The sequence below is a fragment of the Ahaetulla prasina genome, chromosome 1 (genome assembly GCF_028640845.1).
Source record: "Ahaetulla prasina isolate Xishuangbanna chromosome 1, ASM2864084v1, whole genome shotgun sequence".
NCBI lineage: Eukaryota > Metazoa > Chordata > Lepidosauria > Squamata > Colubridae > Ahaetulla > Ahaetulla prasina.
The window spans coordinates 79,183,624-79,198,516 of record NC_080539.1 but is presented as its reverse complement, the minus strand read 5'-3'; positions in this window follow the sequence as shown (position 1 = coordinate 79,198,516).

Below are 14,893 nucleotides of genomic sequence, written 5' to 3'. Positions count from 1 at the left end.
CTGATCCTTCACAAGATGGCTATACGGGATGCCTTATTAAGGAAGCCATAATACAATGACTTGGGCATGCTAAGACAGGATGGGCAGCTAGGGCGTGGCTGGACTGTGGTAACCGCATTGGCAGCAATCAGTCAGCAGGAGGGGTGTAACATGGGTGGTGGGGTGGAGCATGATATAAGGGGGTGGTGAAGTAACCACGGTAGCACAAACTTTAATTCCTTTCTGGATGGTTGCTTCGTGCCGTGTCTGCGTTTCCAGATAAATGTTATCACATCGACCTGTGTTTCTGGCTTTTCTTATGCAGGAAACCAGAACGTGAGAATGACATTATGAAAAGACAGGATTTAAACAGCAGTTCAACATACAATCAATGTAGCAGTTACATTACAAAAAATATTCATCCTTTTAATTCAGATACTGAAGTAGATTTAAAATAGTTTTATCCACTGTACTTAAATATTATTTCCAATTTATTGGATTATTTATTGGAAAACAGAATTTCTGCAGATATGATACACCCAATTTTAAAATATTAATTTAATAAAAAATAATACTAATATCTGACTTGGCCAAAGAGGCTGCAGGGAGGAAACTTAAATTCATAATAGTAATGACTTTATTGTGCCAAAGGAATATTTACAGAATACTTGGAAATTTTTTAATTTTCAAGAATTCTTCTTGAGGCAAAGTAGTTAAATATCCAGGGAGAAAGTGTGAAAATAACATTTTGCTGATATTTGAGCTATGTCTTAAATAAAACAAAGGATTGCCAAACATGCATGTTGGGTCTTATCAGTACTGAAGTTGTTTTCAGTTGCATTAGAGCATCAGTTTCCCAAGCTTGCTATAAAGAAGAAACAAACAAGTAATTGTTGGACCAAAAAATCTGGAAATATGGAATCTACTTGAATGAGCATAAGATGCACTAATTCTTTAGAAGACTGAAAATAATTAAATATTTCTAGGCTACTGCAAAAAGAGACACAACATAACTCATAGAGCCAATGTTCAAACAGGATTCAGAAAATCAGAATGTCCTTTTACAGTAGGGGTATGGAAACAGAGGTTCCTGAATCTCTCAATTGCCACTTTCGAGTCCTTTCTAGAAACTGAAATTAAGTTCTAATTTATAACAGGAGAGGAGAAAATTATTAATTACAAGAATCATTTAAATGTATTTAATGTTATCTAAATGAAAATTATAATATTATAATATTAAATGTTATCCTAGTCACATATACTTTATGGAAGTGTGTCAAAGGATGCATTCACAGATTAAATGTGGCTCTTAATGTAAAAAACAATGTTTTCTTCTGTTTTAACAACTCAAGCCCAAATGCATGAATTCTAGAATCTGAACTTGAAGATAATTCTAGGCTGTGTTTGCACATTATCTGTGGTTTACATAATCTAGACATAACAGCCCCTTTCATGGATCACTGCCTTGTCATGGCAAAAAGGCTTGCACAGTGCAATGAAGCTATGAGCTATGCTGTGCAGGGCTATCCAAGATGGTCAGGACATAGCAGAGAGCTCTGACAAAACGTGATCCACTGGAGAAGAAAATGGCAACCCACTCCAGTATCTTTGCCATGAAAACCCCATGGACAGTACCAAAAGGAAAAAAGATATGACACCGGAAGATGAGTGCCTCAGGTTGGAAGGTGTCCAATATGCTACTGGGGAAGAGCAGAGGGCTAGTACTAGTAGCACCAGAAAGAGTGAAGCAACTGGGCCAAAGCCAAAAGGATGCTCAGCTGTGGATGTATCTGGTGGTGAAAGGAAAGTTCGATGCTGTAAAGATCTATACTCCCTAGGAACCTGGAATGTAAGATCCATGAATCAAGGCAAGCTGGACGTGGTCAAACAAGAGATGACAAACAAGAGATGACAAGACTAAACATCGACATCTTACGACTCAGCGAACTAAAATGGACAGGAATGGGTGAATTTAATTCAGATGAACATCAGGTATACTACTGCCGGCAAGAATCCCTCAGAAGAAATGGAGTAGCCATCATAGTCAATAAAAGAATAAAAGGAAAGGAAAGCAGTACTGGGATACAATCCCCAAAATAACAGAATGGTCTCAGTTTGAATCCGAGGCAAACTATTCAACATCACAGTAGTCCAAGTCTATGCCCCAACCATTGGTGCTGAAGAGGCTGAAGTTGACCAGTTCTATGAAGACCTACAACATCTTCTAGAATTAACACCAAAAAATGATGTCCTTATCATCATGGGGGATTGGAATGCTAAAGTAGGAAGTCAAAAGATAACTGGAATAACAGGCAAGTTTCATTTTAGAATACAAAATGAGGCAAGGCACAGACTGGTAGAATTTTGTCAAGAGAATATAATGGTCATAGCAAACACTCTTTTTCAACAACCTAAGAGACATCTCTACACATGGACATCACCAGTCAACACAGAAATCAGATTGACTATATGCTCTCAGCCAAAGATGGAGAAGCTCTATACAGTCATTAAAAACAAGACCAGGAGCTGACTGTGACTCAGATCATGAGCTTCTTGTGGCAAAATTTAGGTTTAAGTTGAAGAAAGTAGGGAAAAGCACTAGGCCATTCAGGTATGAACTAAATCATATCCCTGATGAATATGCAGTAGAGTTGACAAATAGATATATGGAATTAGATCAGATAGACAGAGTGCTTGAAGAACTATGGAAGGAGGTTTGCAACATTGTACAAGAGGTAGCAACTAAAACCATCCCAAAGAAAAAGAAATGCAAGAAAGCAAAATGGCTGTCTAAAGAAACCTTACAAATAGATGAGGAAAGAAGGGAAGTGAAAGGCAAAGGAGAAAGAGAAAGATACACCCAATTAATACACTCACTCTGCAGAATTCCAGAGAATAGCTAGAAAAGAATGCCATCTTAAATGAACAGTGCAAAGAAATAGAAGAAAATAATAGAATAGGGAGGACCAGAGATCTCTTCAAGAAAATTGGAGATATGAAGGGAACATTTCATGTAAAGATGGCATGATAAAGGACCAAAATGGCAGGGTCCTAACAGAAGAGATTAAGAAGAGGTGAAAAAATTACACAGAAGAACTATACAAGAAAGAGCTTAACGTCCTTGATAACCACAATGGGGTGATCTCGAGCCAGACATCCTGGAATGCAAAGTCAAATGGGCCTTAGGAAGTCTGAGGAAAAAACAAAGCTAGTGGAGGTGACAGTATTCCAACTGAGATATTCAAAATTTTAAAAGATGATGCAGTAAAAGTGCTACACTCAATATGCCAACAAATTTGGAAAACTCAACAGTGGCCACAGGATTGGAAAAGGTCAGTTTACATTCCAATTCCAAAGAAGGGCAATGCCAAAGAATGCTCAAACTACTGCACCATTGCACTCATATACATGCTAGTAAAGTTATGGTCAAAATCTTACAAGACTAAGAACTTCCAGAAGTCCAGGCAGGATTTCGAAGAGGCAGAGGCACTAGAGATCAAATTGCCAAAATATGTTGTATCATGGAGAAAGCTAAGGAGTTCCAGAAAAACTTCTACTTCTGCTTCATTGACTATGCTAAAGCCTTTGATTGTGTGGATCACAACAAATTGTGGCAACTTCTCAAAGAGATGGAAGTACCAGACCATCTTATTTGTCTCTTGAGAAACCTATATGCGGGTCAAGAAGCAACCGTGAGAACTGAACACAGAACCACTGATTGGTTCAAAATTGAGAAAGGAGTTTGGCAAGGCTGTATACTATCGCCCTGCCTATTTAACTTATATGCAGAGCACATCATGAGAAAGATGGGGCTAGATTAATCACAAATTGGAATTAAGATTGCTGGGAGAAATATCAACAATCTCAGATATGCAGATGATACCACTCTAATGGCAGAAAGTGAAAAGGAACTAAAGAGCCTTCTGATATGGGTGAAGGAGGAGAGTGCAAAAGTTGGCCTGAAACTCAACAATAAGAAAACTAAGATCATGGCTCATAGCCCTCTCAATTACTGGCAAATAGATGGGGAAGAAATGGAGGTAGTGACAGATTTTATTTTCCTGGGCTCCAAGATCACTGCAGATGGGGACTGGAGCCAAGAAATTAAAAGACGCTTGCTCCTGGGGATGAAAGCAATGGCAAATCTAGACAGCACAGTAAAAAGCAGAGACATCACCCTGCAAACAAAAGTGTGTATAGTCAAGGCTATGGTGTTTCCAGTTACAATGTATGGCTGTGAAAGTTGGACCATAAGAAAGGCTGAGCACCAAAGAATTGAGGCCTTTGAACTATGGTGCTCTAGAAGACTCCTGCAAGTCCCTTGGATTGCAAGGTGATCAAACCAGTCAGCCCTAGAAGAGATCAATCCTGATTGCTCTTTAGAAGGCCAGATTCTGAAGATCTCCATTTCAAAACTCAAATACTTTGCCACCTAATGAGAAGGAAGGTCTCACTGGAGAAGAGCCTAATGCTGGGAAAGACTGAGGGCAAAAGAAGAATGGGATGGCAGAGAATAAGGTGACTGGATGGAGTCACTGAAGCAGTTGGCATGAGCTTAAATGGTCTCCGGGGGATGGTAGAGGACAGGAAGGCCTGGAGGAAAGTTGTCCATGGGTCAGACACAACTTCGCAACTAACAACAACAACAGACATAACAGCTTAGATTTTACACAATGCACTGAAGATCAAACTAGCTAGTCATATTTTAGCTAAATGTGTGTGCAAGCCTAGTGTTATTGAAAACCAGATGTTATTTTCAGCCACACAGATAATCTTATAACAGCACAATCCTGATCCAAAGAAAGATTGTTACTACTTTGGACAATGTTGCTTTTACTTTCAATAGGCTCTGGAATTCAAAATTTTAACTCCTACATTATAGATTCCTAGAATTATAATGAAAAAAATAATAATTTAGGGGAAAATCTAATTCCAGTTTTAAAGATTTGTATTGTATATGCATCATTAAACAATGCTTACTGTTCATTAATACCTTCACCTCACTACAATTCCACATTGTAACACACAAATTGAGCTAGCAAGCCTCCGGGCTCTGTATTACTTGGGTGTTATAAACTGAAGTTGGCATATTTCAAGATGGGAAAGGTTTTCTTAGATCTACTGTGTATTCTCCCAAATGGCTCTTTTTGTGGGGGAGGGCAGGCGAAAGAGATTAACTTGTCTTACGCTCAATGAAAAACATTTCTCTCCAGTTTACAAACTCCAATTCATCCCTCAAATGTGTGCTTGTTTTGTGTATTACCTAGGGATGCATGACATGAAAGATATTTTAAAAATGTATGTAGAGGCCAGATGTCTTGCCAGATGTTGTATAGAAAAAATTTATTCCTACTAAACTGCTTCTGTTTCTATTTTTTTTTCTTTCTTTCGGAAAGGCTTAGGGCTAAAGGTGGTACAACGGCAGTGTCAGGCAAAATCTGATTGGCCACCAAATCCTGATTGAAATGAGAGTTACATGTGCAACTTGAAGTTCAAGTAAGTATGAATGGGGAAATGATAAAACTTAAGATTTGTTTTTCCAAAATTATTTTTCGTCTGTTTAACCTGGTGATGATCTATAATAGCAAATAATCACCCTAGCAAGACATTTTTAAAAATAGAAAAGGAAACACAGATTGAAGGGTACTTCCTTGCTCTGCACCCCCATCCCAATGCCACAATCTACATTATACTTTAAATTATCCCTGCAATTTTTTAGAACGATCTAGTAGAGACTGAGTCCTGCTACCATTTTACTTAACAGCATGCAGGCTTTTTTTTAAAAGAATGTAAAAATTCCCTACAATTACGTTATCAGCCTTGCATTATTAAAGTGTGTGCATATCACATTAAAATGCTCCAGCAGAATGCAGACAACTTACTCCATCCAGTGTCATTCCTTAATCAGTGACACTTCTATGGTTCAATATGCCATAGAGCTAAAACAGGGCCAGCCTAGCCACGGTGTATACAATACAACGGAGGGACGTAAAACCTTTTTAACCCTATGCAAGGTGATTTAAACTTTGACCTATCTTGAAATTTTTTCTTCCTATATAACAAAAGAATAACAAAAATTGGTGTCTGGCTAGCTATTGCAAAGGTGGGTGGAATGCCATCTGACTTGGGAGGCAATTTTGGCTTGCTCTGCTGTTTGGTATAACTCCCATGATTAAGTTACAATACCTATGGCTAGCTTGTAACTATGATTTGTAGATTTGTAGATTTAGAGTTTTATCTTTTTACATAATTGGTTGGACTCATACAATGTGTGTTCTATAAAGTTTTGATTTGGGATTAGTGTGTTGTATGTATTTAATGGCTTATAAAATTACTTTGGGTTTAGGGTTTTGTGTAAATGCAGCCAACCACGCTAACCATAATTAAATAAACCACAGCTTAGTATAACATATGAATATTATTTTCATCAGTTGTCATTTTGTTTAAATCATGTGAGGTTGCAGTATATGTGGTGATAGCACATTATTAACCCTCTAAGTTGAGAAAAGACAAGGCAATAAAGCAATCAGTGTTTTAATTGTGGAATAATGCCAGGTCTTTATTAACCAGAGCTTTCTGTATAGCAGTACCAAAAAAAAAAGATGAATAAACTGGCTACCAGATTTGAATACAAAGTGTGGTTAAAGTGCTCTCCTTCAGTTTTTTGTATGAACAAAAATACGGTATTTTTCAGAGTATGAGACGCACCCTTTCCCCCCAAAAAAGAGGGTGAAAATCTGGATGGGTCTTATACTCCAAATGTAGCCCTGCCCACCTTCTCAAACTGAGGTTTCAGAGGCTGAAAAAAGCATCAGAAACGAAGCTTCAGAAAAAAAGCCCCCAAACAGAGCTTCAGAAAAAAAGCCTGAGAAACAGAGCTTCAGAGGTTTTTTTCTGAAGCTGTTTCAGAGTCAGGAAAAAAAGTTTTTTCTGAAATTATATGGATCTTCTTCTACGCATGCGCAAGAATGGCGGCATTTTGAAATTCATGCTGACGGTGGGTCGGGTTTTCCTGGGCCGCGATGCCGTGGAGGTTGAGCGCCGAGCTACCTGAGCCCTCCGCCCCGTATGTCATCTTTCCGGCAACCGAAGGGAGACCTTTGGGCCTCGTTAGACCTTTGGTTGGCGGGAACGGGGCTGGAGTTGCGGACGGGTAGCGGACGGCGGATGGCGGCAGCCATTTTGGAGGGGCGCGGAGGGGCGCGGAGCGGCACTCGCTGGAAATGGCTGGGCCGGATCGCGGTTTGCTGCTTGTCAGCTGTGCATGACATCGGCAGCTGGGTGTTTGCCGCTTCATTCATCAGCGGCATTGTCTCAGCGGCATTGATACCAGCGATACCATCAGCATTATCTGTGACCGTCTGACCGCGTTATGGCCGCACTCATCATCAGCGGCTTTGATACCAGCGGCTTTGATACCAGCGGCCTACTAGCCGCGTTGATATTGGCGGCTGGTTTGTTCGCCGCATTTGTCATCAGCGGCTCTGATACCAGAGGCTTTGATACCAGCGGCTTTGATACCAGCGGTTTTGATACCAGTGGCCTACCAGCCACTATTAGAGGCTTGGATACCAGCGGCCCACTAGCCGCGCTTGATATCGCGCTTGATATCGGCGGCTGCTGTTTGCCGCATTTGTTATCAGCGGCACTGATACCAGCAGCTTGCTAGCCGCGTTTGATATCGGCGGCTGGACTGTTTGCCATCTCAATCATCAGGGGCATTGATACCAGCGGTGTTGGACACAGGTGGCTCTGGCAGGCGGAATTTGATTTCAGCTGACTTCTGGCCACGTATGACATCGTGTGACATCGGCGGCTAGAAATCCTTTTTCTGCTTTCGGCACTGGCGGCATTAATTATGGATGGCTTCAGACTTAGTCATGGTTGGCATTGGTGGGAGAAACTTTTGCTGCATTTATCCTTGGCAGCCCCAACGGGCGGTATCCATCAGCTGAACGGGTGGTATCCATCAGCTGAATTTCCATCTTTACTATGCCCCTCACTGGCCATTTTTGGCCTTGGTTCGTGACTGTCCTGGCTCTGTCCGTAGGCCGCGATATCATCTACCGACCAGGGAAGCCCTTTTTTCCCCGCTGTTATTTATAATCTTTGCATGAAATATTCGCCTGCTGAACTTCTTTGATTGCGAGATTCCCCCGCCTCGCAGGAATGGCCCTCCGGGTTATCGAGGGCCTGCCTTAACGAGGGGTCTTGGGACCCAGAGAGGTGGCATGCGATGAAGAAGAACCTCTGAGGATTTGTAAATAGATTTTTTAAAAAGGGTTTTTTAAAGGGGGGGAGAGAAGAGACGGGTGGGGGGAAAAACCCGTTGGGGAGGGAATGTCCAGTCCCGGGATTGGCTCACGGCATTTTTTCATCTGGTCCGAGGGCGGGGGGGAGGGTTGTGTTCCAGGTGTTGAGGGCCGTTCCATCTGTACGGTAAGTGGGAGGGGCAGATATGGCGGAAGCAAGGGGCCATATCAGTTTTTGGGAGCACATGCTCGCTGTTTAAAAGCGATCACGTGCTCCGGCCCCTTAGTCCTTACCCGTTCCCTGGAAGGTCAAGATCCTCAGAGCTTGGGCCTCCGGTTGATGTTGTGCAATGCCCGGTCCGTGGTTAATAAGGCCCCCCTGATTTGCGATCTTATTCAGGGGGAGTCTGCGGACCTTATGGGCATTACGGAGACCTGGTTGGGCACAGAAGGGGGTGTACCCCTGGTCGAACTGTGCCCTCCGGGATTCCAAGCATTCCATCAACCGAGGGCCCAGGGTAGGGATGGAGGGGTGGCAGTTGTGATTAGGGAAGGTCTGGAGCCGAGAGAGTCCACTGTGCCTCACATAGCCGGTTGTGAATCCCTCCTTGTGAAGTGGGGCCATAGGAATCAGATGTGTCTGTTGATCGCGTACCTGGCTCCTTGCTGCGTGACTACAGCCCTGCCTGAGCTACTGGAGGTGCTTGCCGGAGTGGCGGTTGAGATTCCCAGACTTTTGGTCATGGGAGATTTCAACTTGCTATCGGCCGGCTTGTCATCAATGGTGGTCCAGGAGTTCCAGGCTTCCATGATGGCCTTGGACCTGATTCAAATAACTGATGGCCCTACACACATTGGGGGGTCCACACTGGACTTGATTTATATCTCTGGACAGTGGTTTAATGATCTGGTATTAGGAGATTTAGTGACGGTACCTGTGTCATGGTCAGATCATTTTCTCCTCCGCCTAGACTTTCAGACTGCCGCTCACCACTGCAGGGAGACGGAACCAATGCGTTGGTTCCGTCCCAGGCGCCTGATGGACCCCGAGAGGTTCCTGATGGAGCTTGGGCCGTTCCCTGAGGATCTTGCCCACGGCACGACCGAAGAACTAGTTGCGGCCTGGGAACAGGCCGCGGCTGGGGCTTTGGACGTGTCGTGCCTTTGCGGCCTCTGACCCGGCGCAGATCTCAATTGGCTCCTTGGTTCTCTGAGGAGCTGAGAGAGCTGAAACGCCGGAGAAGACGCCTAGAGAGTACTTGGAGGTCCAGCCATTCCGAGGCTGATCGGACACTAGTTAGGTCTTTCTCGAAGACCTACCTAGTGGCACTGAGGGAGGCGAAATGTTCTTACGTTTCCACCCTCATTGCGTCGGCAGATAACCGCCCGGCCGCCCTGTTTCGGGTGACCCGCTCTCTCCTACATCAGGAGGGACGGGATGACCCCTTGCAGGGACGTGCCGAGGAGTTTAGTGGTTATCTATACGATAAAATCGCTCAGCTCCGGGATACTTTGGACCAAAATTGCGATGATCCAGGTGAGGTGACGGAGACGCGTCTTGTCGATGTTGTTTGGGATGAGTTTGATTCTGTGGCTCTCGAGGACATGGACAGGTTACTGGGGAGGTTACATGCCACTACATGTTTACTGGACCCATGTCCCTCCTGGCTGGTGCTGGCGACTCAGGAGGTGACACGAGGCTGGCTCCGGGAAATTATAAATGCTTCATTGTTGGAAGGGGTTTTCCCCGCCGCCTTGAAAGAGGCAGTGGTGAGACCCCTCCTCAAGAAGCCTTCCCTGGACCCAGCTATTTTGGGTAATTATCGTCCAGTCTCCAACCTTCACTTTGTGGCGAAGGTTGTAGAGAGTGTGGTGGCATGGCAGCTTCCCCGGTACCTGGATGAAGCCTTCTATCTAGACCGTTCCAGTCTGGCTTCCGGTCCGGATATAGCACGGAGACAGCTTTGGTCGCATTGGTGGATGACCTCTGGAGGGCCAGGGATAGGGGTTGTTCCTCTGCCCTGGTCCTGTTAGATCTCTCAGCGGCTTTTGATACCATCAATCATGGTATCCTGCTGCACCGGTTGGAGAGTTTGGGAGTCGGAGGCACCGTTTATCAGTGGTTCTCCTCCTATCTCTCCAACTGGTCGCAGACATGTTGACAGGGGGGCAGAGATCGACCGCGAGGCGCCTTACTTGTGGGGTGCCTCAGGGGTCGATTCTCTCGCCTGTCCTGTTCAACATCTATATGAAGCTGTTGGGTGAGGTCATCAGTGGCTTTGGGGTGAGTTACCAGCTGTACGCTGATGATACTCAGCTGTACTTTTCCACCCCGGGCCACCCCAACGAAGCTGTCGAAGTGCTGTCCCGGTGCCTGGAAGCCGTACGGGTCTGGATGGGGAGAAACAGACTCAAGCTCAATCCATCCAAGACGGAGTGGCTGTGGATGCCGGCACCCCGGTACAGTCAGCTGCAACCGCAGCTGACTGTTGGGGGCGAGTCATTGGCCCCAACAGAAAGGGTGCGCAACTCGGGCATTCTCCTGGATGGACGGCTGTCGTTTGAAGACCATTTAGCAGCCATCTCCAGGAGAGCTTTTTACCAGGTCCGCCTGGTTCGCCAGTTGCGCCCCTTTCTTGACCGGGATGCCTTATGCATGGTCACTCACGCTCTTGTCACTTCCCGTCTGGATTATTGCAATGCTCTCTACATGGGGCTACCCCTGAAGTGCACTCGGAGGCTTCAGTTAGTCCAGAATGCAGCTGCGCGGGTGATTGAGAGAGCTACACGTTGTTCCCGTGTAACACCGCTCCTGCGCAGTCTGCACTGGCTACCTGTGGTCTTTCGGGTGTGCTTCAAGGTGTTGGTTACCACCTTTAAAGCGCTCCATGGCTTAGGGCCCGGGTACTTACGGGACCGCCTGCTGTTACCTTATGCCTCCCACCGACCCGTACGCTCACACAGAGAGGGTCTTCTCAGGGTGCCGTCCGCCAAGCAATGTCGGCTGGCGGCCCCCAGGGGAAGGGCCTTCTCTGTTGGAACACCTACCCTCTGGAACGAACTTCCCCCTGGTTTGCGTCAATTACCTGACCTTCGGACCTTTCGCCGTGAATTAAAAACGCACTTGTTTATCCAAGCGGGACTGGCTTAATTTTTTAAATTTTTTGAATTTTAATATTTTAATTGGGGTATTTTATTTATGGGTCAAATTTGACGGTTTTAAATTTTTGGCCACTAATAGAATATGTTATTTTAACTGTTGTTTTAATCTGTATATTGTATTGTTTTAAATCTGGCTGCACACCGCCCTGAGTCCTTCGGGAGAAGGGCGGTATAAAAATCTAAATAATAAATAAATAAATAAAATAAAAAAATAAAATGGAGTTTCAGAAGCAGGAAAAAAAACAACAAGGCACAGAGCTCACAACCAAGGGATCTGTTGCTAAAATTCACCTCTGGAAACAGCTGATTGGGGGTACTCCAGGAGGCTGATCTACCCACCAATCAGCTTTTTTCTTATTTTCCTCCCCTAAAACTAAGGTGTGTCTTATACTCCAGTGTGTCTTATACTCCTAAAAATACGGTAGCTCTTTTCAAGTTTCTTGGCTCATACAACATACTAATACTTTTCCATGTTGTATAAATATACAACAGGGACCATTTTTTTCAAAACAAGTATTTTTTTATTGATTCAGCAAGCAAAGTGGGTGGGTGGGTTGGGTGAGGGGAGGACTGAACATAGGGCCTGATCTCCCATATGGATGGTTTAATATTAAGCTGTGCTATGGCTACAAATGTAAACCAATACAACAGTGTAATAATCTTATTTTATTTCACAGGCATTGTATCTGTGTATATGTTAGAGTGTGTTCACACAGCATTTTAAGTTGGAATAAACAACGTTTGGGTCATGGATGCATTTGGCAGCATTTAAATTTATATTGCTGGCTATCTTGGAAAGCATATGGTAACTACATTTATAAAGTTGCTCCATGAGAGAATTTCTTTAACTTCTGCCATTATGGCCATTACTGAATGCAAATACCTGTTTATCAGAAGGGAAGCAGGTTCACCCTCACAATGTTGCATCATTACAGTGGGACTTTTTGGGGATCCAAATGTCATTATTGCAAGTATCTGTGAGTCTATATAATTGTTGCCCTGCTTTGCAGCAGACCTGATTTTTTATTAAAATAATTAAAACAGTCTGCATCAACATAAATAAGCAAATGTTTATAGGGTGAAGAAATACATGCTCCGGAGGGCACACTGTTACCTATCTATCTGCAAAACCAAGTTGAAAATACATCACCTCACATTCAAAATCCTTGGGTACAAACTTTCATCCATACCCATCCTCCTGTTTTTTCCAACTGTAAAGTTCACATCTAAAGCCAAAAAAAAATCTTTTCTGAAAATGTGTTTGTATTCCAAAACCTGAGACCTGCAAACAATGCTCTCTCACTATTAAGAAAAAGTTTCTTATTTTTCAGGCAAGCTAGCTCTGGCAATTCTCTTCATAAAGGTGTCCCAAATATTTATTTATTTAATTAATTTATTTTAATCAAATTTTTATACTGCCCTATCTCCCGAAGGACTCAGGGCGGTTAACAGCCACTTGCTACTTTATGGGCTGATAAAAGTAATAATAAAGCAATCACAGGTACTCTTCAGACATTATAAATATGTTATGATCACAACTGAGCAAAGAGTTGACTGAGCTAAGTCAAATCACCCTTGACATCCAAGCACATAGAAGAGATCTGGAAAGATCATATTTGCATTTATTTTACATTTGTTTGCTGCCCATTTGGTGTAGCTACATAGCTGTTCATGGACAGACTCCCATATAAGCAGAACTCCTATATTTTGAGGTTTCTTCCTCATATGAAAGCCCTTATCGTCGGCAGCACAAAAGATGTTCCCTAGTGAACTTGATGCTAATAAGCAGTTCTCTGAAGGTGAATTCTCAGATATTCAACAACAGGCCAGTTTTACATGACAAAGCCAATTCTGTTCATGTATTGTGCATGATCCAAAGACAGCTATTTTGAAGGCTGCTGTCAGAACTTAAAATGAAGTTAACTAGCACTAGCAAGAACAAGATTCTTAAGATAATAAAATTTTCATCAAGTCTAGCTCCAAATGACTTCATGGAAACATACAAGTAAATTTCTTGATTAAAGCAGTTTGCCAACTCCCCCCCCCCCTTTTTTTTTGACTTCTCAATATAGCCCACTTTCCTGCCACTTCCTAGTGGTTTCCCATCCAAGCATTAAATAGGATTGTCCCTGCTCAGCTTTTCCCAATCAGCCAAGTGCTGCCATCTAGCTGAGTATTTTAAGATACTACTGTCCACTGACAATTAGCATCTGGCAGCAGCAAAGACAAAGCCTTTAGCATTACATTAAGTTGTATTACGATTTATCCGAATTCAAACAGTCCATTTCCATTTCTACATATAAACTAACATGCTGATTATATGTAGACTAACATCTTCCATTATCCTGTCAAAGTAATAAATGACCACCCCACAGCTTTGACTTCAGTTAGTGGTTCTTTCAGATGGACAGCTCCTAAGTACCAACAATCAAAATATACAATCTACTGCTATTCGATCTCACATTCAACATATTTTGGGTGTGAATGGCAAAGGAAAAAAATGTAACACTATAGGAAAACGTAAGAGGTTATAAAGTGGCAATATCGTCTGGACCTTTCATAAAAATTACACTTTTGAAGCAGCTGCAATTCCGTTTTTAATTCTGGAAAGTTACGGGTTGAGAGGTGGGCAGATGGCGGAAGGACAGGAGATATTCCCTAAGATTTATTTAATGAGTAGCGATGAAGGGATACAAAACATAGAGTACAATCGTACTCATTTTACTGTAAAATAAAAATTACTTCTACTCCTTGAAGGACTCCGCAAGACAATTACCAGGCACTCCCTCGTTTGTTTGTTTTTGGTTTTTTTTAAAGAGGAAAAGCTCAACGGCCGCATTTCTGCCTTCCCGAGAGAAGTGCATCTGCAAAGCTTACGAGAAATTCTTCTCAAATTTGTTAAACAAGAGTCATAAAAAGGCTGGGAGGAAACCGCGAGTTCCGTGCAGCACAAAGGCGGTACAGCAAGAAGTCCTTTGAACCATTAAAAAGTGACGAGAAGTTAAATGGCAGGAAAGCAACTAAAAACAGCCGTTGGGCAGAAGAAAAAAGCTCGTCAAGTTACGGGGCGTTGTTTTTTTTTTGACTCCGCTGTTTTGCAAAAAAAATAAAATAAAAAACAAATGAGCGGGCACATCTGGCGGAGAAGCCCTGGTGACGAGTAGCCCAGCAACAGCAAGCGCTACGGAACCGCCACCAAATCTCCAAGCTCAGGCAGCCTCCGGGCAGGCCTCGCCTTTCACTCGTGTAACCCTCAGCCTATCCCACCAGAGACCCATAGCCATTATTCCCCACCATGCACCGCGCCCGGGGAGAAAAGAGGCAGCCCGCCCGAGGCCCGCTCCTCCCGAGGCCGAGGAGACTGCAGTGAAGAAGCGCGAAGGACGCGCGGACTGACCCGGGACTACAAAACCCCGCCCCTTTCTCAATCATCAGCCACACGCCTGTGGAGCCAATAAGCCCTCCCCGAAAACGCTGATTAGCCACCACGGTGAGCTCGC